Here is a 26,567-nt window from a genome sequence, read left to right on the forward strand (position 1 = left end):
TTTATACCTTCCAAGTTTCTTGATAGAAGGTACACAGATTTTACCTAGATGTTGTAATTATTTAAGTTATTCTTCTTTTCTTCAGACAAGCCAGAATTTATTTTTTTCACCTTTTTTGAGGTATAATTGGAAAACAAAATTTGAAGATATATAAAGTGCACTTTGTTAAGAACTGATATACGTACGATACATTGTGAAAGGATTCCACCCATGTAGGTCACTAACACATCCATCATCTCATATGTTTATCTTTTTGTTTGTTTGTTTGTGTTTTTGGTGAGAACATTTAAGTTCTACTCTCAGCAAATTTCAATTATACAACACAGTGTTACATTATTCTTTATTATTCCAGAGAGATGGATATATAAATCATTAATACTTTGCTATTATTTTGATAAAAAACATTTTCACTTAGGGAAAAAATGACCAGTTAAGAGTAACCAACCATTCCTGATTTGCTCAGGACTGAGGAGTTTCCTCAAATATAAAACTTTCAGTTCTAAAACCAGGACAGTCTTGGGCAAACCAGGACAGTTGGCACCCTGCTACCCAATCTAAGGGGCAAAAAAAGAAAAACAAAGTATATGATATCTTGATCCTTCATTTGATCTTTATTGAGTACTTAGAAACAAATGCTACACAGGATACATGAATATGTAAATTGACTCTCACAAGTGAAATACACAGGTGGGCAACACTGGGGCATCTACAGGTATCCTATTCCCCCACCTAAGAACATTCATATTCAGATTTTTTAAAAAGGTGGGACAAACAAAACTGTGGCACACTGTGATCCTCCACTCAGCAGTTCTGACTTGCTGTTTCAGACCCTGTTCTAGATGTTAAGGATTCAAAGATAAAGTGGACCTTAACACACTCTGCCCTCAAAACTTTTACCATCTGGTGATCTAGAATATAAGAGACCACGTCTACTGGGTTTTGAAAAGCACCTGAGTTTCAAGCAAGAATTGATCTGTATAAGTCAGGAGACTTACATCCTACTCTACGTTTTTCTATTAGTTAACTGTATGGCTTTACTTAAATCATTTGATTTCCCTGGTTCTCAATTTCTGCAACTCTAAAACAAAATTGTTGAAATAGACTATCCTCAAGCCTCTTTAAATGTATGTTTCTACGGACAGTCACCTCAAATATAATTCTAAGGGATAAGGTCTGCCAAAAAAATTTATCATGAAGGATAACCAATATATATTCTCAGGTCATGCTAATGGCAGAAGACATTCTTCAGCAATTAAAAAAAAACTAGCACTCTGAAGAAAAGTGAGAATTCATTCCTAAAAATAAGAAGTGCTTTGGCTTTCAGTGGTGTCCTGAGGTCAGCCCATTCTGTGCATCTCTTCCCAACTCCATGTTCAATACTTAGTGTTCAACAATGTAAAAGACTATTGCTCCCTCTCAGCTCTTTAAAATACTGGTATATACGATTATTAGTAGAAAAAGGTAACACTGAATTGTGGAATTTGTAACATACATAGTGTAAACATACGCCATCTAAAATGATGGGGAGGGGTTAAATCAAGGTAGATAGTTGCAAGGTTTCCACATTTTTACATGAGGCAGAATAATAACTGTGTAAACTGTGAAAATTTAGGAATGTATATTGTAATATACAAAGCAACCACTAAAAATAATGCAAAACTGTAAAGCTAAAAAGTCAATAGAAAAAATTAAAATAGAATTTAAAAAAATATTCAGTTAAATCCAAGAAAGAGCAGGAAAAGGAAGGATAGAGAAACAAAAATAGATTTGAAAAATAGAAAAGAAAAAGAAAAGAAATTGTAGCTCTTAAGCCAAAAATATTAAAAATTGCATTAAATGTTAATGATCTAAACACTCCAGTTAAACAGTAGAGGTGGTCAGAATGAACTTTAAAAAATTTAAAAATCAAGGCCCCACGGTATAATCTAAAAGAAATACACTTTAAACATAAAGCAGATAGGTTTAAAGTGAATGTATGGAAAAAGATATACCATGCAAACAATAAGAATAAAGGCCTGGCGTGACTATATTAATATCAGATAAAGAACACATTCAAACAGGGTACAAACAGGGACATTTCTCAATGATAAAAGGTAAATTCATTAGGAAGATACAACAATCTTAAATGTATATGTGACTAATAATAAAACTTAAAAGTATATGAAATAAAAAAAATTGAGAGAATTAAAGGAACAAATAATTTCTCAATAATTTGGAGATCTTCATATCTCTCAGCAATTAGTAGGCTAAAATAAATTGTAAAGACATAGAAGAACTGATTGATGCTATCAAACCCTTGACCTTGCGGATATTTATAAAAATTAGGGGGGAAATCTGTGTTTTCTGCATTTGCTATTTATATTATGAATAATAATTGCAGGCTTTTAAAATTGTTTACCTTCTGAAAACATTACTCAATAAATGTCAGACTTTGCAAGCATTAAATATAATTTGGTTCCTTTGTCATTTGTTGTTTCCTGGAAAAATATAATTTTTTGGTTCTTTATTTTCGATTCTTCCTCATCCTGTCCCCCAACTTATCCCAACAAAGGATTTAAAAAATATTTTGCATTATACTAAGATTTTCTTATGCAGCCATTACACATGGGTACACACACATATACTATATAAACTATTTTATTTGAAGAAATATCAGGAAACAAGTTTATTTCATAGATAGATAGATAGATAGATAGATAGATAGATAGATAGATAGATAGATAGATAGAGAAATCTATCTATAGATAAATAATCTATCTATCTATAGATAGATAGATCTTTCTAAATCTAGATCTTTCTAAATATAGATAGATAGATAGAGAAATCTATCTATAGATAAATAATCTATCTATCTATAGATAGATAGATCTTTCTAAATCTAGATCTATCTATCTATCTATCTATCTATCTATCTATCTATCTATCTATCTATCTATCTATCTATCTATCTAGCTAGCTAGCTAGCTAGCTAGCTAGCTAGCTAGCTAGCTAGCTAGCTAGCTAGCTATCTAGCTATCTAGCTATCTAGCTATCTAGCTATCTAGCTATCTAGCTATCTAGCTATCTAGCTATCTAGCTATCTATCTATATGTATATGTATCATCCTTGGGTGTTTATAATTTACACTGGTCTCTGGTGTTGTTATCTTAACTGACAATGATTTAGCTCACCCCAAAGTACACCCACTGATGGTTCTAACAACAAAAACAACTTAGTCTTATTTTTAGGTTATTCAGTAGTACACATGAACTAGTAGGTTTTATCTACCATGCCCACTTGCCTCTTCTGGGTAACTGATGTTATAGATTAAATTGAAGCTCAGTCTATAGCTACACAATTGGGTTTGATCCCACCAAAGCTATGTCAAAATGAAGCATATTTGATAATATTAAAGTGTATATCCTTTATGTGTATACGCCTACATTACTATTAACTGAAATGACAATAAAATAGAATAACGTGTCTCTCTTGCAAAACTGAAGCAAAAACAAGTAAACAAAAAACAAAACCTAAACTGAGTCACAGATTTTTGAAAGTCAGGTACATCATATTGTTATAACTACTTTTGTGATGCAGGATAATTAAACCCAGAACCTGGGCTCTTTTTGTAACAAAGCAGTTGCACACAGGGATATTTAATGTATATAGTAAAAACACCAACTCCGTATTTCTAAAAGTTGTCTCTGATCATTTCAGGCCCTCCCCCTTCCTCTGGATATTTACTATCTGTGAATGATAGAGCATAATTAGTTGCTCTCTGATTGACTCAGTCATATTTAGTTTTCTCTAGATCCCTGTGAGAGAAAGAATTATGATTTCCACTACTCTCACATTTTCTACAGTGCCAAATTTTCAGTAATTTATCAATAACGTATAGTAAGTCCTGGGTTAATTTTTTTTTTAAATGGCATTCACTTTAGTGTCCTGTTAGTAACTGTGTTTTTGGAATTTCTGGTTCTTAAGACTTGCCTGGAAAATGATGGTTTGAGAGGTGAATCTGGGTGGAAGAAACATATGACTGGGTGTGTATGGTTGTGTATTTGCCCAGTAAACAAGCCAAGCCTGGTGGGATTTGTTTTGTCTGTTTGTTTGAATTTCAGCACATTTTGAAAAGGTGTCAGTGAACATCTTCTTCACAGTGGTTTTGGGTTTTGAGTTTTGTTTTGCTTTTGTTTTTGTTTTTTGCCTAAAACCCCACAGTGAGGGGATATTAATCTTGCTGAGATTCAAATCTGAAATGAAGTTCAACAATTTAAGGTTTATTGTCAACAATTGTTTCAAAAGACAAATTGCAACAGAAGGAAATTTTTCTGTTATATTTCAAAGGCCTTTCTTTTGGACATAGGATTAAGGGAAAGTACACTGACTGCTAGCAAACGTGAATCCAATGGAAATAAATGCAAATTAAAGAACATGTCAACATTATTAAAATCAAAATTATGTCTCTAATAGAGAGAGGTTGTGATTGTTTGAATATCACATGGTTGAAATAGTCACTATATTCAGAGCTGTTAGAGCTATTAAAGGTGCTAAGAACAGAGTATAAAACATTACGCAGAAAGTACAGGTTTATTGGGAAAATTTGATATAATTTATCAAAATTCTGCATATGTGCCTATAGCTTAGTAAACAATGTATTCTTGAGACTACTTGAATGTCCTTGTTGAAATATTTAGTGCAACTTCATAGTGTTTTCTCTTAACCTGAAGCAGAGTATGTCTGGTTACTTGTCTTGCATTGAAAGCTGAATTGTTCTGAAAAAGAGCAGTGGTTCTGATATTGACATACCATGTTTCCCCCAAAATAAGAGCGGGTCTTATATTAATTTTTGCTCCAAAAGATGCATGCGGGCATATTTTCAAGGGATGTCTTATTTTTTCATGTACAGCAATCTACATGTATTCAAATACAGTTATGTCTTCTTCTTCTGGAACATCATCGTAATGTACTAAATGTGTCCGACTGGCTGATGATCTTAACTGGGGCTTATTTTCGGGGTAGGTCTTATTTTCAGGGAAACACCATTTGAACATGGAGTCAGTGTTAACAGTACTTTTCTTTGATTTTTAGGGTAAAAACTAAATATGATTAAGTGATCTATTCCGACAAAGGGGTCTACATTCTATGGCAAGTGCTTTCAGACCTCTGTGGGATCCCAGTCTTCTCAACTAAGAGTTCCTGTGATGGTGGGAAGGAAGAGGAGGCCAAGGAATCAGGCCCTACATCAGGGTTCTGGGTCACTGTGCAGACTTCTCATGGTTCTCTTGTCCAAGTCCCTTACGGGGACTTTACTAAGGAACAAGGGAAATGATCACTGGCCAGACTTTTTTTTTTTTTAAAGATTGGGGAGTTGGGGGTGAAAATTTATTGTCTTTAAATTGTTTACTTAGAACAGTAGATACAAACAGCTGTTAGGCAAAATTTACCCTGCTGATGCTTTAAACATATGGAAATTTGACATCGACATCAGAATTTCTGGGTTCTCCTAAAAGACTCTAACATCTAGAGGCACTAGGCCTATAAACCCATGTGACAACAATGGCACGGAGAGGAGTGGCACGTGCCCTTCCCAGGCTCCCTGCCGTCTTACATCTGCTTCACTTAAATGGTGGCATTTGAATGTGCGATTTATTTAGTACAACTCACCTATTCTCCGTGTACAATACAGACTTAGCGTTATTTCTTTTTATTGCATATTGTGATTGCCAATTTAATTCCCTAACCCATGTTTGTATAATATTATAAGAGCTGGCTCTTAGCTTAAAGTCTAAAAAACAGCCATCTTTTCTGGCAAACGAAAATTGTCATGGCTCTGGGAGTCAATATATACATGTAAATGAGTAAGACAGGAGTATAAAAGCTAAGTTGTCATTTATTTAAATTAAAATTATGCTTAATAGAGTCTGCTCCATCAGATTTAGTTTAAAATTTGTATTTTTCTTCCCTTTACATTACAGTAAAATTGGTGGTATGGACTAGGATCCTAAGGAATATGGTACTTATTTTAAAAATTATCTAAAAATAGATATAATTATTCTTTAAAAAGAAAAGGTCATAAAATCAGTTGCTTAATTATTCAAAAGGAACTTTGTATTTTAAAAAGCCACAATAATACCTCATGCTCATCCTACACTTATGAAAGTGATTTTACATATACCATTTAGGGTGTTTTTTTTTCTTTTTTGAAAACTTCCTGTGAAGTAGGCAGATAGGTTTTAGTTCATTTGTCAAATGCAAACATTACAGCTCATAGATGTTAAGTGACTTTATTCAGGTTACACAGCAGATAGTGTGCAAGGTAGGACTGCATACTAGATTTCGAGATTTTAAATCCAGCTTTCAGAAAATTATAAAAACATTCCAATGCAATATTTGTTTAAAAAATAACCTGAAACTCATTTAAAATTACTGAGTCTTCAAGTCATAGTCATTTTCCTCAATTTTCTAACTATGAAGAATCCTAAGAACATCTAGTCCTGTAGAGTCCCAATAATATGATAGATGCTACTCCCCCGTTAGGGGAGTAGAGAACCCACCATATCATATAACATGATGTTATAGTATTATAGCCTCTACCATATTACAACATGGTGTTCCGCCTCTGACGAATCGGTATGGGTTAAATGTAGCATATTCTGCTTAAATGCAGAGTTTCCCAACTTAGTACTGCTGGCATTTTGGATCAATAATTCTTTTGTGGGAGTTGTGAGCATTGTAGAAACTTTAGTAGTGTTCCTGTCTTCCACATTTACTACATGTCAGTGGCATCTCCCCAGTTGTGACAAATAAGTATGTCTCCTGATGTTGCCAAATGCCCCCTAGGGGATAAAATTGCTTCTTGTTGAGAACCACTATTGTAACGTATTTTGAGTGACTGCCCAAGTGAGGAAAATTGTGGAAAACTAGAGGGTCACCACCATTTTCTCCATAACTTGACTATTGACTTTGGAGTTTGAAAAGATAAGGGTGAAATGAAGTTTCCAGACACCATTTGAACGTGGAGTCAGTGCTAACAGTACCTTTCTTTGATTTTTTAGGGTAAAAACTAATCCTTATAAGACAGAGAAATTATCTGTGTAGGACATAAAAGCCCATCCTTGTACTTTATGAATGGCGAACATATCTGGATATATTAATACACGAGCTACAATTAGGTGGGAGACTCAGAAGGAAAAATCCTATTTTTGCAGCTTTAAGTGAAAAACAAAACTTGGTTGGAATACTAATCCAGAGGAATTCTCATGACTTCCTGCGTAGTAGCAATTCAAAAAGAAAAAAATCATATCTAGTGTTCTGACATGTTTTTATACTTACACATTAGGAATTGATAAAAAAAAAAAACAAAAACAAACAAAAAAAACAAACAAAAAAAGCTTTTACCAACAGAATTAAAAAACTATCTTTCTTCTGTTTCTGTCAGAGTTTTACTGTTTGTGTTGTCTAGGCTCTGCTGAACTTTTGGTGTCCCGTTTTGGTTCTGCCCATAAATCTTTTCATTAGATTAATCTTTCATTACTAATAAGATCTCCAGCCTTTGCCCACAGTTGTTTAGCAGTTGCAACACTGAGAAGAGGCTTCCTTCAAGACGCTCTGCTAAATGCCTTTCTCAGCAAGTCATTCCCCTAGAAATTTTCTATCTATTACCTATCTATGTATCTATCTATGTATCTATCTATCATCTATCTATCTATCATCATCTATTTCTCTCTCCAGCTGTAAGTGGGGGTGGGTGGGCAGTAGAATAATTTTGAATATTAATACAAGCAGGGAAAGTCAGTAGAGAAGGACCCAAGTATGAGATGATGCTTGGGAAGGATGCCTATTCATTTTATAATCCATTCATATATTTATTCAATCATTCATTCATATAATACATGTATACTGAGCCAAGTACATGCTAGCCAATGTGCCTCTGAATTGATATACTCCCTGATGTCATGGTGGGAACCACATAGATTGAGCTTATGTGATAACTCAGGAAGGGCTCCCAGGAAGGTCAGGAGCACAGAGGGGTATTACTCTCTCTGCGAGGTACAAGGAAAGATGCCAAAACACTGAAGGGGAAGTCACTAAAGAAGAAAAACAAGAGAAGCATTGTTCCAACTTTACAGATGTGCCTGGGGGTGGTGATGATACCTGAATGAGCTTAATTATTGCTGCCAGCACAGCCTTCTTAGAGTCACACGACCCTACAAGTAGTTACAAGGGTGTTAATATACACGTATTGCTATGATGTCAAGTATCCTCTGATGTAGCAAGGACTTGTGGTGTCAAAAGAAAAATAAGAACTAGACCAGCATTCAATCCGAAACACCGCTTAACCTTAATTGGCCCTCATTTGACATTATTGGTCCCTGTACTGAGGCCAATCCATGTATCTTTATAGAAAAATCAGAGTTCATAGGTTAGCCTTTTAATTATAATTATTGGAAACTTAGAAATTATTAGAAATAAAATTCACTTTAATCTTGAAATGTTATTTTAGGAACTCACAGGCCAGGTGGGAAGAATTTATAGCACAATAAAATGGTCACTGTTTTTATGTGTTACTAGAATGGGCAGCAAAATAATGCATACATCAGACTTTTATCATAATTATATGTAAAATAGTCTGTGTGTCTTATATGCTTTTTTCTAAATCTCCTTAATAATTTTGAGCAATTTATAGTACTGTTACTGTCAAGTGATTGTCATTGTGTGGACTATCTGGCTTGGGAATTGACAACAAATAAAGTGCAAGTAGTAATTTAACATATTTTCTCTATGCAGTGGTGATGTTCATTAAATTACCAGTAAGTATTATGAAGTAATGATGAGTTGGCAAACTTTAGGAATTTAAAAGGACTACTGCACTCATAAGTATAATTTTATCCCTTGCAAATGATGGCATGTCTGTTTATAGTCCTAAGGTATTATAGAGAACAGTGAGTCACAGGTAGTTCTCGTGGGAAGATGCTATAGCTTTCTGACTTGTCCCCAGTGGCTGTTACCATTAGAAGCTAGAGCTATAATTATCAGTGACAACCCAGGGCCATGTCCCTCCTCCCATCCCCATTGAGGGTAAATTCACGTAACTGAGTCCCCTTGCCAGATATGAAGTTCTCATCCAGAATCAGTGCCCTGTACATTCAGAAATTCCAGTTGTATTTCTTTCATTACACAATACGTCCTCAAACCAGCCATAGTGTCAGAAAACAAATTTGCTTTCCCTAGAGTGGCTGAGAACCTGAACAGACACTACTCCCAAGAAGACATACAAATACCCAACAGATACATGAAAAGATGCTCATCTTCACTAGCTATAAGGGACATGCAAATCAAAGCCACAATGAAATACCACCTCATACCTGTGAGAATGGGTATTATCAACAAGACAAGAAATAACAAGTATTGGAAAGGTGGTGGAGAAAAAGAAAACCTCATACACTGCTGGTGGGAATGTAAATTGGTACAGCCACTATGAAAAATAATATGGAGGTTCCTCAAAAAATTAAGAATAGAGCTACCATATGGTATGACTCAGCAATCCCTCTTCTGGATATCTACCTGAAAAATTTGAAAACATTTACTTGTAAAGCTATATGTACTCCTATGTTCATTGCAACATTATTCATGGTGGCCAAGACATAGAAACAACCAAAGTGTCCTTCAATAGATGATCGGATAAAACAGATGATATATATATATATATATATATATATATATATATATATATAATATACACACTATATATATACACATATATACATATATTGTGTGTGTATATATATATATATATATATATATATATATATATACAATAAAATATTGCTCAGCCATAAGAAAAGATGAAATACTGCCATTTGCAGCAACATGGATGGATCTTGAGAATATCACACTAAGAGAAACAAATCAGATGAAAAAAGTCAAGAACCATATGATTTCACTCATATGTGGGATATAAAACAGAAAGCAACAAACGAAAAAGACAAACAAACAAAAAACTCGTAGACACAGATAACAGTATGGTGGTTACCAGAGAGGAAGGGAGGTGGGTAGAGGAAGGGAGGTGGGTAGAGGTAGAGTAGGATAAAGGGGGTCAAATATATGGTGATGGAAGGAGATCTGACTTTGGGTGGTAAACACACAGTACAATATACAGATGATGTATTATAGAATTGTACACTTAAAACCTATATAATTTGATTAACTAATGTCACCCCAATATATTTAATAAAATACAAAAATACAATAAAAAATATTCTCATTAAATTTAACGGGAAAAATGTGATGCATTCCATCCCAACTAGCCACCTCCCAAGGCACCGAGAGCGCACGATACTCATATCCTCCTCCGTGTCATACATATTAATGAATTCACACTCCATTCATTCACCATATATGTTGAGATGGAACTGCAGTGAGGCTAGAATTTGGATATAGGAAGCAGTCACTGAAAAGGGTGGATAACATTATAAGGATAATGTTTAAAACTCCTGAAAAGAGCACACTTTAGTTTAGAAACACCTTTTTCCTTCACAAAGTTGATTGGTATAATCAGGTACAACCATGATTTTGGTAGGTTCCCTGCCACTCTGGTAGGCACATTTAATCAACACAATTCTAACCAAAAGATGGCATGTAATTAAATATTAACCAGAAGGTCAAATATCACTTCTTATACTTGTTTGCTGTGGTTTTAGTTAAAATAGCTATAACAAGATAGAAGGGACTTTTTGTTGGAAAAGTGATAGAATTTTTCAAAAACCAGTACTTACTGTTGCTGTGTAAGTCTCGAGTTATAAAACACTTATGCCACGCTCAGGAATTTCAAGATAAAAGAAATAAAATCCCTGTAATAAAGAGGGTTCACTATTTAGTGGGAGAAATCAAGCAGTATCGAAACTATACAGAAAAAAAATAAAAACATTAATACGGTTATCCAGGGATATTGTTGAGCAATTTATATTTTTTTCATTCAATATATTGATTTTTAAATACTGTATAGTGAACCTGTATAACTTTTAAAGTAGCAACATTTGTAATTTAGTCTTATGCTCCCTAATTGGTGCAAGTCAACAAGCTACAATTAAGCCACTGAGCACATCTAATATTACTCATCTCAAATTGAAAACTGCCTCTTGCAACTCAGAATTAGAGTTGTATAAATTACATCTCTCACATCAAGCTGTTATATCTTCTCTAGCCTAGTCCTAACCCTCCAAATCTTTAGGCTTTTGTGGAGGGGAGATTATTCTAGTTTGCCTGTGGGTTCTGATATACTCATTAGTAGTCCTAAGAGACCACAGAACTTTGATTGGATATAGCATTAAACCTTAAAAGTAATGTATTTATATAACAATTGAGCAAAGGGAGTCTGAACTCACGGTGTGAGCTCATCAACGATGTGAACTATTGGCACCATGACTCTAGACAGAAACTCTCATACGTTTTTCCTAAATAAGGACCCAACTGAGGCTTCATAGAACCCACTGCAAGAGATTCTGAGATTCCGAGAGCCAACCTACCTGGAATCTGGATTAATGTAACAATTAAAATCGAATCACTTCTTTTTGTACTTTCCACATCTGTTGCAAACTGCTTTAGCCAGCTCCACCAGGTTAGGGCACACAACCTAACCAGTGGGAACCCCTTCAGATTTCTCCTTTCTTCTGTTTTTTTCTTGGCAGGCCAGCTATCTCTGGGAGTGACCACATCTTTTTGACGTCTCATGGGTCAGCGGTCTTATACATGGTTGTTCAGTTCTTATTTGCTTTGCACAGATCACTTTGGTCTACGGTTCAAAAGCTGAGCCCAGACTGACTATTTTGCATCCTTCCAGTACAGTCTTGCATCTAGGTCTGGTCCCTCCAGGGTAGACACTGATCCTAATGAAACAAACAAAGACATAGCTTTTCTGCTGCCGTTTTCTTCTTCACTTGCCCAAACTGTTGTATCCCCCTCTACCCCACTACCATTTGCTACTGGGGTACTCTTTCTTTCACACTCCGAACTTTTCTTCCAAGTTCAGGGTTGTAAGTAGGACCCTCCAGAATCTCCTCCTTAAAGACTGCATTGTTTAGTCACTTGGGGAAAGTTTTTCAAAGTCAAAGAAAACCGCATTAAAATCCTAGCTCATGCAAATATTAACAATGTGGCTATGTGATCTTGGGTAAAAAACTATAATTCTACCATCTATAAAATGAAAACGATAATGACACCAACCTATTGAGAAGAGTCGTCCTAATGCGTAAGGTGCTTAGGGTTGTGCTTGGTACTGAGTAAGGGCTCAACAACTGGTAAACCTGAGCTTTGCTTTCTTTCAATAACTTCCCAAATGCTGGCTGGATTCTCACTTATGGGATCTCTTTGCTGACACTCAATTTGCCTCAAATCATGTTGTAACTGTCAGTTCGATTTTGACAGGTATAGTATTACATAGGTACCATTGTCTAGTTTTAATATTAGTGGACTTCTTTTTGCTGTTTTTGGTTATTTTTCTTCATTTTGCTGGGCTTCAAAGAGGGCAGTTCTTTTAAGAAGCACTCTCTCCATCATCTTTCTAAAAGTTCTCCCAAATTCATTTTCTATTTTTAAAATACTATTTTGAAAATTTTCCCTGAATATAGGTGCCAACTTTGCTTTTAATATGTTTTAACATGATACTAAAAACGATCTGGTGCCAAGAACGCAATGCAGCGTATGTGTCACCTTATTTTATTTAAGCTAGATGACCAAATTGGTTTAAAAAAAAAAGAAGAAAAAAATCTTTAAAACACCACACCAGTCAAATCCCATGATTCAATCAAATGTGTGTTTTTTTGGTTTGGTTTTCTTTTTTCTTTTTTTTTTAGGCTTCCTGGCTACAATGCAATGATTTGTTCTGTTTAGCTAGTACTTATTTCTTGTACTAATTCTTGCATTGCTTTTCAGGTGACAAAATAGAACTCTGATGTGATTTTTTTTCCCCCTTTTCCCTAAACGGGGAATAATCAATTGGACCATTTCTGGTAGTTTTGCATATACCAGCATGTCCTAGTGAAATATAACCTATTATAAACCTCAGAATGTCAGGGGAAGATAAATGGCTTTGAGTAATTTAAACAATGTAAATTGAACACAATATAGACTATCTGACATTTTAAACCAAAGTCTATTTTCTGAGGGACAATTTACGGCTAAAATTTCATAGTGCAAATCAGACTTGATTCTCTAAAAATCAGTAGAATTATAGGTGCTAATGAGAACAAATTATTTGCTTTTAAATGATCCTGTATATGAGTAATTCAGAACCTTATTTCAAGATTACTGATCAACCTAGGCCTTTTACAGACATTAACCTTACTGTAAAGTGAGGTCATTTAAAGTGGTCTTTCAGCTGACTGGCTGACATTAAAAGTTATCCTTTCTGAGATTTAATCAAGTATAAACTGAGGGTCTTTTCTGTGGGTCACGTTATCTAGTCTACTAACCTCTGGAACAGGCCCCTTAATGCTGATCATTGAACTCACACAGCGCTGCCTTCCTGGCTTCCTTAACTCCTTGCTTCCTGAAATCTGTGTTTGCTTCACTTCTCTTTGTTACTGTTTTTTCCTGGCACCTTGTGCAAGGAAGGTGAGAGCTAACTCTATTGTGTGCTTTTGTTGCTATGGTGAAGAAAAGAGTACAATTCCGCAGTTAATAAAGAGTATCAGGCTGAGGAATATATTTCTCCCAAACTCACATGATTTTCATTTCATTACAGTGGAACTAAGGAGCATTGACAGCCCTGTCGAAGCAAAATCTTATGTTAGATGTAGTTCATAATGTCATGCTATTCACTCAGAATATAGTACTTTCCTTTGAGAAATTATTCAAAATGCTTGCGCTGGAGGAATGTTTTAAAAGGGGCTTCGTGAGGTCATATTTTTTTCCCAACTAAAAAGGAACTGACAATCTACAGATTTCCATTTTGCAAACTGAACAGTCACAGAGAAACATTGTTGCAAAGAACCTTATTAATTCAATCTTTGAAAAAGTGATTTGTGGCTTTTCCAAAAGAAAATGTCTTCACTTGGCTATCCTGTCCAAACTTGGGTGTAGAAAGCATAAAGAATCCTTCATTTCAGTACAAGTACAAAGGATAAAGCATTTTTAGTAATTTACTTGGTTCTGATTAGAAAAATCTCTCTTCGCACCCTTTCTGTTTTATCTCTTTACTTACTCAACCTGTCCCCTCCTACTCTCCTAACCTCCCTTTATGTGCACATATAGATTCAGAATTGCTAAATGTGTCAGAAATTCTTACTGGAAGAGAGAGAGAGAGGGTGAGCAGCTAAGGTCTAAGAGTAGAGTTAAAAGTCTTTGCTCCATGAATTTTTTAAAATTAGTTTCACTTGTACAAAGCAATGTAATAGACATTTACACCCCTCACAAAGTGATAACCCCGTCCCCTAATCTACTACCTGTCTTACATCATATATAGCTGTTACATTACCATTGAATTTTTCAGTTGTTAGGAGCTGTGAACTGAAAGTGGCTGTGTAATTTAAACTACCATGGCTTAACAATTTGTAAGAGCTCATGTCAATATCAGTCTTTCATACAAATTTAAGCAAATGCAGAGCTTTCATTCTTAATTGCAACTTTTTCCTACTTATCCCAATCTAATTCACTATGATGAGATGCACTTTGGTGAGCATTCAGTTGTTTCAATAAAGGTTAGAAAAGTTATTTTTAAAAACCTAGACTGAAGAGAAGTTGAGAATAGTTGAAAATAGCAAATTTCCAACTTTTAACCCCATTGTTAGGATGCCAAATCCTTTATGAACTTTGAAATTCTTAAAACTGAACAAAGTAGAATAAAAGGTTGAAGTGACTTAGATTGAAGTCTTATAGATAACACAAAGATATATAAGGATTTTTCTGTCTAGATGGGATTCAAATAATAGAAAAAAGTGGGTAAAGGAAGTTGCATTAATGTAAGCGTTTCTTTAGAAGAAGGGAAGTCACCTTTTAACATAAATAGCAGATATTTTGTCATGAAATGTTTTTAGAGCAGGCACTATGGAGATGGATGTGTGGGAAAGTGAAAGAAATAATAATTGTGGGGACTCATGCTGCGCTATGCACTTTCCTTTACACACTTTATCTCCTGTAATCCGCGTATTTATCAACCTGAGGAGGTGAGTAGCAATGTGGCCATTTTCACAAATGAAGACAGAAGTCATTTTCTCAATCTCCCAGACCATAATGCTTGAAATCTGTTCTATAGGACCTCATATTTTACTGTCTGCTTCTTGCTGATAAGGGAAACAAAAGTTTCTAGTAATTTTGAAAAGGGGGCAGAGCAAGAGAAATTGCAGAAATAACAAATTCATGAATTTTGCCTGGTTAATTTTATCATCAAGTTTTACAAAACAAAGCAGATAGTAGGATGGTCACATAACCAGGGAATTTTATTTTTTCGGTTGGATGTTACCAGTATTTGCTATTAATTACCCTCCAAATCTTGAAACATCTCTTCCATTTCTTTACAATCTATTGAGAGTAATTTTTCCCTGTACAATCACAACGTTTCTTTGTATCCAAATTCATTACAAGTCTGAGAAATTTTAAAGATTATATCAAACAATGAGAAAAAGACCATATGTTAAGATCAAGAAGAAATAGATGATATAGACATGGACTCTTAAGAATATAAAACCTAAATGTTGAGCCTGGTAAAACTAATAAATAATATATAAGCATTTGAGGCTCGTAGAAGGAAGCACCACACAAATGTAAATTAATATGGATTTGTTTGCAGATAAGGCCCCAGCATTCAGGCTGATGATATGCCTGAAGCTGGCTGAAGATAATGAACACTGGCTCTGCAAATGCAAACCGCATATACAACAGAGGATTTTGACTACATTTACCGGATTAAGAGCTTTTAGGGAATTTTGTTTCACAGATGGAACATTTTGCAATTAGAAGTAGGCTAAACTTTGTTTTCTTTAAAAACTGTCAGTTTCTGAGTGAAATCCCATTCCAGCATAAATACAAGCAATGGCTTCCCACAGACTTCATGTTCAACTTCTAAGGCATTTTTATGATAATGAATTCCTTCATTCACTTATTCTTTTATCTAACAACTCTTTATTGTATGTATACTGTTTACTAGGCATTGTGTAGGGAATAGAGCATGGGGTTTTTATGTTTTGTTATTGAACCTCTGAGATCACTGAGTCAAGGCAAGGCCACAAAAAATCCGAAATAGAGTTTTCCAAAGTGGTTCCTTAAAGCATTAATCCTGCAAGATGCACCCTGTTCCCAAGGCCTCGGTGGCCAAGCTTATTTGGTCAACATTACACTGCATATTACAGAACCCGCTTGCAGGGAAATTCACAGTGCACACTAGGGTTGCAAAACCTGAGAAATTTCATGGGAAAGAAATCCCTTAACTTTGTCAACCCCCAAACACTGTTTTTTGTGTGTTTGTTTTATTTTTTAAACCTTGTAACATCCTGGCATGTGGAACAACCTAAGGAAGATGTCAGCTCAGAGTTGGGCCTATTCAGGAGTACTAATTCAGTAGGTCAAAGATGTGAGAGGGACAAACAAGCAGATGACAGATCCTGGAATAGGTAGAAAAACAGGAAAATTGTTTAAATATGTCATAACTGCCACTGAGAGTCAAAGAATATTAGGAATAAAATCAGCTTAGTAGAGTACATTGCTACGTACGCTCTGAAACTACAGACACTCCCTCCCTTCATGCTTTTCTTCCTCCTGCCCTCCACTCCCTCCTGTCCAGGCGGGATTCCAGGCAAGTGTCAGGGAGGGGGTGAGGGTGCCCTGTGGGGCAATGATAAGGGTTTATAGGAATAGGGAGCTGTGAGCTAGTTACTCATAAGCAATTCTCTCAGAGAAAGTTTGTGAAAAGTAAACTTTTTCAGGTTTTCTGTTTCTGAAAATGTCTTTATTTCACCTTCACGAATGAAAGATAATTAGACTGAGGTTAGCATTTCAGATTCAAAGTAATTTACCATCAAAACATTGTCTTCAAGCATCTGGTGTTGGTGATGAGTAATCTGAAACTCTAATTTCTTTTCATTCATTTTTTTTTTTTTTTTTGATTTTAGGTTGGTGCAAAACTAATTGCGGTGTTTGCAATTATTTTTAACGTTTTATACCTGAACAACTTTTGCACGAACCTAATATTTATTTCTTTTTAATCCAGAAATTTCAGAATTTTCTGTTTTTTATTTCCCTCCTCTGGTTACAACACTTTTTTACTCTGCATATTGCTTGTTTTCGTCTTCTCTTTTACCTTGATTAATCTTGCCAGAATTGTTTTATTTACTATATTTAAAACATAAGCTTAGAATATCCAAAAAGCTAATAAACATGCAAATTAATTTAATAACAAGGTATTATTTTTTAATTAAATTCATTGGGGTAACTGGTTAATAACATTATTTAAATTTCAAGTGTACAACTTTATAATACGACATCTGTATGCCCCACTGTGAGCTCATGACCCAAAGTGTAGACTCCTTCCATCACCACGTTGCAGTGAACATAGGGATACATATATCTCTACATGTAAGTATTTTCAAATTTTGGAGGTATTAATAGACACCCAGAATAGGGATTGTTGGGTCATATGGTAATTCTATTCTTAATTGTCTGTGAATCCTCCATACTGTTTCCCATCGCTGCTGCACCAATCTATATTCCTACCAGTAGTGTGCGAAGGTTCCTTTTTTTTCCAGATCCTATCTAACACTTGTTATTTCTTATCTTATTTATATATTTGGGTGCATATATATTGATAAGTGTTATGTCTCCTTGATGAATTATCCCCTTTATCATTACAAAATATCCATCTTTGTCTCTTGTTACATTTTTATCTTGACATCGATTTCATTAGACACAAGTATAGCTACACTCACTTTCCTCTTGATGCTATTTGTTTGGGGGTGGTGGTAATAATGAGGTATTATTATACAGCTATTAGACTGGCAAAATCTGGGTAATTCCAAATGTTGACAAGAATGAGGAGAGACAGGAAACTTCATTCACTGATAATGGGAATGCAGGCTGGGGTGGCCCTACTGGAGGTCAATGTGGCACTAAATATGCAAACTAAGTACACATGTACCTGTGATCCAGCAATTCTGCTTCTGGATATATAACACCCGTCCCCTGATTCCTTTTATAGATAAATAGATGAGAGAGAGAGAGAGACAGAGAGAGAGAAGAAGAAGAAGAAGGGGGAAGAGGAGGAGGAGGAGGAGATAAATGAGAGAATGAGATGAGAATTCACAGGGAATGTGTATGAAGCTCTTCATTGCACTGATAGTTATGGAAGAGGAAACTTAAACATAACTTGAGAAAATTAATTGATAAAATGTGGACACATTCATGGAAATACATATAAACAAAAAAATACACATTAAAGAGAATAGAATAGTTACTGTGGTTGCTGGCATAAAAGGATCTGGGAGCGAGCAAAGGAGCATGCATTACAACCAACCAAGAAGCAAACAAAAACAAACCTTTAATTTTTGCAAATCTCCTCTCTTCATACTCTCTCTGTCCCTATGTCTCTGTCTTTCCATTTGAGAGTTTCATGTCACTGAATTCTGCAATTACCTTAACCATGTTTTCTTTCTTGGTTATTTAGGCTTATTTTCTTACTTTTTCTGTTTGAAATGAAAGCTCAGCTTATTTATTTTCAATATTTGTTTTCTCATATAGGTTTTCAAAGCTCGTATCTCCTCCTGCTCTACCCCATTGCTTCTATTTAGATCATCTGGCTTGTAATTCTAAACTATCATTACATATTTTATATATCATGCATCAAAAAATAGACAGAATTATAAGCTTTGCTGGATCTTTATGCAAAAAAAGAAGTCTGAATAGCAGAAAAGACACAAACAAAGAGTGAATTATTCAGCTGTAATATCAAGAAGAAAACTTCTCCCAGAATGCATTGATAATGAGTAAAAAGATGAACATTATTAGATATAATTTAATGGATAAGAATCCACAAATTCCATTCTTTCAGAGGATCTGGGGAAAGTAAAATTTGTAAGTCCTGGGCTGTCATGTACAGCTGGTGGGAGTATAAAATCATGGCAGTCAAACTGGAGCGTAATCTGAAAATAATTTTTGAAACTGTGTTTGGGCATAATCAGTGACCTAGTGTGGTTGTCAGCCTCCAAGATGACTCCAAGAGATTCCCTCTTCTTGGTATTTACATGCTTGTATAATCTCCACCCACATTGTTCCAGGTTAGGTGATCAACTCCCCAGATGGCCTTGGGACTTAAACCTTTTAAAACCAGAAAATCACATTTTAAAAACTGAGAAACCTCTCAGTTTAAGACAAACCAGGACATTTGTTACCCTAGTACCGTTGTTGGTCTATATGACAAATAGCATGCAGCAGAAGTGATGGTATATCACTTCTGAGATTAGGTTACAAAAGACTGGCTTCCATCTTGGACACTGTTTCATTGTTCATTTCTCTCAGAGCACTACTCACTCTGGAGGAACACAGCTGCCACTGTAAGCAGCCCTATGGAGTGGCCCATGCGACAAGACACTGAAGCTCTGGACATGCATGTGAGCTTGGTAATGAAACCTTCCTCAGTTGAGTTTAACACAACTGAGACCTCAGCTTAGAACTGGGCTCCTACCTAATGGAGACCCTGAGCCAAAATAACCCAGCTAATCTGCTACCAGATTCAGGATTCACCGGAATTCTGAAATTAAGAAAAAAGTTTGTTGTTTTAAGCTACTAAATTTGGGGTAATTTGTTACACACTAGTAATGTGTAATGTTTGTTACAGACCAGGAGTACATAGGTGACACATCCAGGAAATTAGGTATTAGGTATGTATCACAGGGACACCCTTGAACAGGTGTGTAAGCATGTTCACTGAAGTATTTTTTATGGTACAAATGTATGGAGGTGACACAGATGTTCATCAATATTAGTATAAAATAAGTAAAATATAGTAAATGCAAATAATGAAATATGATGAAACATTAGAGGAAATAAACTAGACTGAATAGACAGATCCTCAAAAAACAGTAAGTTGTACAAAAGAAGTTACACAAATAATTATCATCACTCATAACATGATGAGATTTAACAAGAGATATTAAAAAGACTTATAGAAAACTAATATTCATTTAAGTTTTAAGAACACTCAGTTTACTGTTTATTTTCTACATACTCACAGTTATCGAAATAAAAATATGTGTTTTGATTATGGAAGAGGAGAAGCACTAGAAAAAATATTAAACTAAAATTGAGAAATGATGTATGGGTTGTGTAAAAACCCTTGACAATACCACACCATGAATCAAGGAGTATTTAAACTCTAATCTATATAACTGAGGTCTAAAAATGCTCTAATATAATAAATTAAAATGGAAATCAATGTTATAACCTCACATATAAACTTAAATGCCAAAATAATTTTTAACAAAAATATTCAATCTAGCTAGGTATTATAATAATGCATCGCAGTAAAAAAATGGTTGATTTCAAGAATGGATGCAATTCAATGTTAGGAAATAAATTTACTACATTAGTAGGCTAAAGAAAAACATAGGGCAATCAAATTTGAAGCTGAATAGGCATTTGATAAGAATGAACACTTTAAAATCTACCAGTCTACCTAGTAAAATTTCATAAATATGTAACTTCTTCCATCTGAAAAAGGGTATTTTCTAGAAATCTATAGGAAACAACATGCTTAATTTTGGTATGTGTATATTAGTACTTGTACATTAAAATTTAGTTTCTAATAATTTGCTACCTTAGAGTCATTCCCATTAAAGTCAGGAATGTTACAAGGACATTTAATATCATTGAGACTTCTTCAATGATATGGTAGAGATTCAAGTTAGTGCAGCGTCTATATCACACAATTTGGTGACAAGAAGCAGGCCATAATTAAATGAGGTTAAGATCAGAGCAAGATAAGCAACATTAGAACTATGCAAAATTTCTTCAGCAAAAAGTAGAACAGCAGAAAAATGAATATATTTTTCATGTGGAGACAAAACACTTCGATAACTCCTGGGAATTTTGTCCCGTACTATTTGGAAGAGAACTTGGCACACAGTATGAACTCAATAAATGTTTGTTGAATCATAATTTATTTCTGCCAGTGCTTATCTCTTGTACTGATTAAAGTATTTTCCACTTCGGTAAATGCTTGAGTAGTAATCCCTAACTATTTCCTAAGCAAATAATTCAGAATGGAGATTTAAGTTTATGCTTTCACTAATACCTTGACTTGCTTTTAAAATCAATGTTTGACCAAATTCACCAGCTATCAAAAGCAACTTTCAGGAGCTGTTTTGCTGAAACAACAAAGAAATGAATGTTTTGAACAGAGTTAGACTTGTTCTTTCCGTGAAATATCTATCCAAATGAGAATGAGTAAAATGAAATTTTATTGGTCCCCAGAATCTCAGAGCATGTATGCTTGCCAAATACAGGAAGACATCAGTGAGGAAAATATATTTGTCTTCAACTTTCCAACATAAACTATCTAGAGTGACCAGAGGAAATATGAAAATAGCAATTGGCAATGTTTGTTTAAATTAAGGCCAGAAGGTTTTACTTTTTTCTTCTCTCGGAAAAAATTATTTGCTAAGGTAAGCTTTGTGTAAGGAAGGGCAAATATCTGTTAAGCAAAAGGTTTCTAAAGTTTAATTTCCTTTTGAAGAAAGTATGAAAATCTGCTGTGGGTTGACTTGTAGACAACATCATTGGTGGTTTGTGCGTCATAGGCTCTTTGGGATCAATGATGGCAAAAATCTTGTAATTTGTAATTACAAAGGTAGGAAAGATAGCCTGATGTGCACACATGCCATTTGCCCCTTTTTCTTATGGCTCATTTTTATCTTTTACTCGTTAATTTGTAAGAACTCTTTTTATATTAGGGTATTAATTCTGTATTATTCATGTTGTACATATGTTTTAACAAATTTGTTTTCTGTCTATTACAATCCATATATGATATGTTTGTTTTCCATAGATAATATTTTAATTTTTAGATAGTCAAATCATGTAAATTTTATTGTTGTTCTGTTTTCTGACTGGAGTTTCATGTTGAGAAAGAACATCCCAAACCCCAAATAATTAAAGTAATGAGCTGTATTTCCTTCTATTGATTTTATGGGTTTGTTATTATAATTAAATATTTGATAAATCTAGAATTAACTTAGTTGTACAGTGCAAGGTAGTTATAAATTTTTTTTAAATGATCTCTTTGACATGCATACTACTTTAGTGTCTGTTAGAATAGATCCCTTTCGCCCCATTGCTCTTCATTTTGCAATTCTCCTGGCTAATTTGTCATGTGTATTTTTCCAGATGGGTTCTTCAAAATCACTTTAAATTTTTTATATTAATATGTTCTCATTGTACACATTTAAAACAAATGTGGAATAAAATATTTTTCTCTTGCTACTTCCCTTATTTCTATAATTTTTCCCAAAGGTTACGATGGCTAACAATTTTGTTTGTGTTTCTAAAATAGTCTCTATTCATTTACTTAAAAATGTACTATTTTATACACATTTTAACATAAATGAAATAATTTTATTAGTAATTAATTACTACTTTTGACTTTTTTTAAATTTTGTATTTCAGAGAGATTTATGTCAATACATAGTGGTTTTGCTTATTGTTTTAAGATGTATATTTTATCAAGATACATATTTTATCAAAGTATACACAACATAGACATATATATATATATATATATATATATATATATATATATATATATATGTCAGTCCTCAGGTAAGTATGCATTTATGTTGTTTCTATATTTTTTTGCCACAACACACACAGCTCTTCATAATAGAATCACCATTGTACAAAAAATCTTTTTGCACGTCTGCATTTGTTTTAGAGTCTTAGAAGTGGAATTGTTGAGCCATGGAGTACATTTATATAAACTGAAGTACATTTATATAAACATTTTATAAACTGCCAAATTGCCTTCCGAAAAGTCTTTGAACATTTGTAGTCCCTTGCAAAATACAGGGGAGTGACTGTTTCTCCATTCACATACCACTTTTTGAAAATCATTTGCTAATATATGGCTTCTATTTTGTACTTCCACAGTGGAAAATCAATTTGTTGCTTCAGAAACGAAAAGTTGAGTAAGTTAGGTTGAGGCATGCCATTATGATGTACAAAAGCAACTATTAATAAAACAAATAATATAATTAATACACTCCAAATTATGAGTGAGATGAACCTGAGCAAACATGTTCATATAACAAAAAGAATATAAAGAAAATATGTCAGTGTCATTAAAAGAAAAAAAACTTAACAACAACAAAAAACAATAAGAAACTAAGACCAAGTATTTTCCTCATTTTTAAAGTGTGTATGGGATACCTACTTATTAAAAAGGGAAAAAAAAGAGATTGGAAAAAAAAATACACAGTAATCAGAAAGGTTAAAAATAGCAAAGCTACATCAGACAAATAAAAATTGAATTCAAGGTGAAAAGTATTAATGTCTCTTTACTGCAATAAAGCATGTTACACAATGTACAAAAATCCATCATTGACCTTATGCAACAAACATAGCACTGAAATGTGTAAAATAAAATCATTGGCAATACAGGTACAGAATAGTAATGAGAAACTTTAACAGCTTTTTCTGAGTTCTTCACAGATTAGGTTGATCAAAAAATCAAAATTAATTTGGGGAGGATCTAAAAATATCATTAATGAGATTTCACATACATATATTTATAATGTATGATATATGTAATACATATCATTGTATGTTATCTATGTCTCTAATTTATTATTTGTAAGGCAGATATTGTTGGTTGTCCACCCACCTAGCAACAGTCCACTCTTCTTTCTGATTGAAAGAAAGTGAATTTGAACATCTTTAATAACACGGTAGGAACCATGATGGGTTTAAGTCAACAATAACAATCTGATTTCTATTTGCCAGTAAGATTGGAGGGAAAAAAAATTGGGGGCTTTTAGGAAATATTTTTATCTCTGACATGAGCTATATGAGAAGAACACTTTTACCTTGCTTGCTTGCTTTCAGACGTTGTTTTGAGATAAAATGATATATGAAATTGCTGTAATCCAATTGCCTTGGGTCCATGAGGGCAGATACTGCCAATACAAAGAGGTGAACACAGAATAAAGAAGGAAAGAGTCATCATCCTTAATGACATCACCGCACTGCAGAACAAATCTTGGAAATCTTTACTTCTGAATTTCTTAAGTGAGATAATAGTTATTGTTTATTACTTGCTGTTGACACAAATAGAGACCACGTTCTCATACCACAAACCAATACATGTGGAAATAAAGAAAAAACAGGAGAGAAACATCAATTAGAATTTTTAAAATGCTCCCCTAATCAATTACTGAGTCAAAAGGTAATTAAAACCACTATTAAAAATTATCTATTAAATAACAAGGATAAAAATATTCCATAGCAAAATGTATGAGATGAGCCTAAAGGTCTACACAAAAGAAACAAGATATGATTAAAATTAAATAACATGTTCAAGAAGTTTGAAAAAAGAACACAAGAGAAACCTAAGGACAGTAGATTAGAGTTAATTATAGTGAATTGGGGAAAAATCAATTGACAAAATTAGCAAATTCCTTTAAATTGTTACTAGAGACAATGCTTGTTAGTATAATCAAAATATAGTGCAAAATATTCTCTTATTCTTATTTATTTCTTCTTTGATTATAGGACTTATTTTAATTGCAATTACATATTTTTTTCTCTTTAGGTGAATAATGTCTTTAAATTAGTTTTATAAAAAAGTGCATGGGTGAGCACTATATTTGAATACAGTATTGTAATAATGCATATAAATATGTTCCATTTGAAAATGTACTTATTAATATAAATGTGGAAATAAAATGTCTACATTAATTTATAGATGATTATCTAATTTTATGAAAAAATAGAAATACATCATTATCTTTAGTGGTCTAATATTTCAGCCTAAGATATTTTCTTAATAACAGATCTATGTTTTATTTGTTTAGTCAACAAATATCAGATACAACAGCCTCATCAAATGGAAACAGAGAAGAGGCACTCATGGACTTTAAGGTTTTTTGGTTACCCTTGAAATATAATAAACTCACAGGGATATAATTGATTATTCACAATTTTTAAAATCATTTATTTTTTTCTGGCACATGGTAGGCCTATTAAAACTGAAGAGTGGTGCTTTCATTTCATGAAAATCATCTTCTATAATAGCTAATGTAATTTCTTTCTTCAGTATATTCTGTTCTCTCCATGACATGGATTTTCTTTGTTCATTCATCCAATCTTATCTTTTCTAATAACTTTACTGTGATGTTTTTCCTTTATTTTGTTATTTTTTGTTATTTTAATAACAAAGTTATTGACTTGGTTTTCCAATTGTCAGATCTGCCCTCTTTTACTTCTAATTTGGTTTTAATGTCTGTTATGATTTTATTTTCTTCCACGATTTCTTACCTTAGCTCTGTGAACGAAATATCATCTAAACTTTATCTCTCACAGAATTATTGTATTTTAAAATCTGAAGAGAAGCCGTTATCCAATTGTTTTGTCTCCAGATGAAAAATGTAGTTATTTTTGTACTCTTCATCTTTTTGCTGAAGAAATTTTGCATAGTTCTAAAACTGGTTAGTTTGCTACCTTATTTTTGCATCATTTAATTTTGGCCGGCTACTTGACATTAAATAGTTAGGCATAGTCTTCTGATTCCACTTCCTGCTCATGTAAAAATCATTTGAGTAGTATTTCTCAACCATAGCTACTCATTAAAATAATTTTAAAAGTTGAGATGCCTGATTCTAGTTTAGCACAATTAAATTTTAATTTTTAGGGGTAGGCGTCAGCTGAGATTCTCAGGCTATTGCGCTAAAGACTAGATATTATTATGTTTTATTATCTGTTCATATTCTTGATCATGGTAGTGGTAAAGCTGAGTCCAGGGGAAGCTGGAGTTGAGAAATGAGAACTACATCTTTTTTCTTTTTTTAAAAATAACTGGCACCAGGGTCATTTCCACAGAGTGGGTACAAAGACCTCGTGGTACTTGGTTCGCTGTAGCCATTCATTGCCTTCCAATGCAATTAACCTTCCTTTGACATGCGTTGAGTTTACATAATGTCAGCCATAGTTCTCATTAACAGATGGAACCTGAACAGTCACATAGTCCCATATGAGAAAACTGAAATACCAAAGGGTTAAGATAGCTGCCCAGAGAACATAGACAGAGTGGAGTATGTGAACAAGAACAGGAGTGGAGTATGTTAACATATCAGGCACTGCTAGGTTCTTTATCCACAATATATTATTGACTATATTATAATCATCCTTTGAGATAGTTGGACAAATATGACCAGTTGCCTATTCAGCATTCACTCCCTATCTTTCCACTTCCTAATATCTTCCAGATTTTTCTTTGAGGAAAAATTGGTTCCTCAATCCAAACTTAGCTTCCAACATTCATTACAAATCCCCTTCCATTTGCCAAAGTAATTAATTTGGGGATGGGCAGGAAACCAGGTGCAAGAGGAGCAATA

Source organism: Rhinolophus sinicus, chromosome 17, assembly GCF_057876585.1.
Source record: "Rhinolophus sinicus isolate RSI-liver-muscle chromosome 17, RSI-T2T, whole genome shotgun sequence".
In the NCBI taxonomy this organism is placed as follows: Eukaryota; Metazoa; Chordata; class Mammalia; order Chiroptera; family Rhinolophidae; genus Rhinolophus; species Rhinolophus sinicus.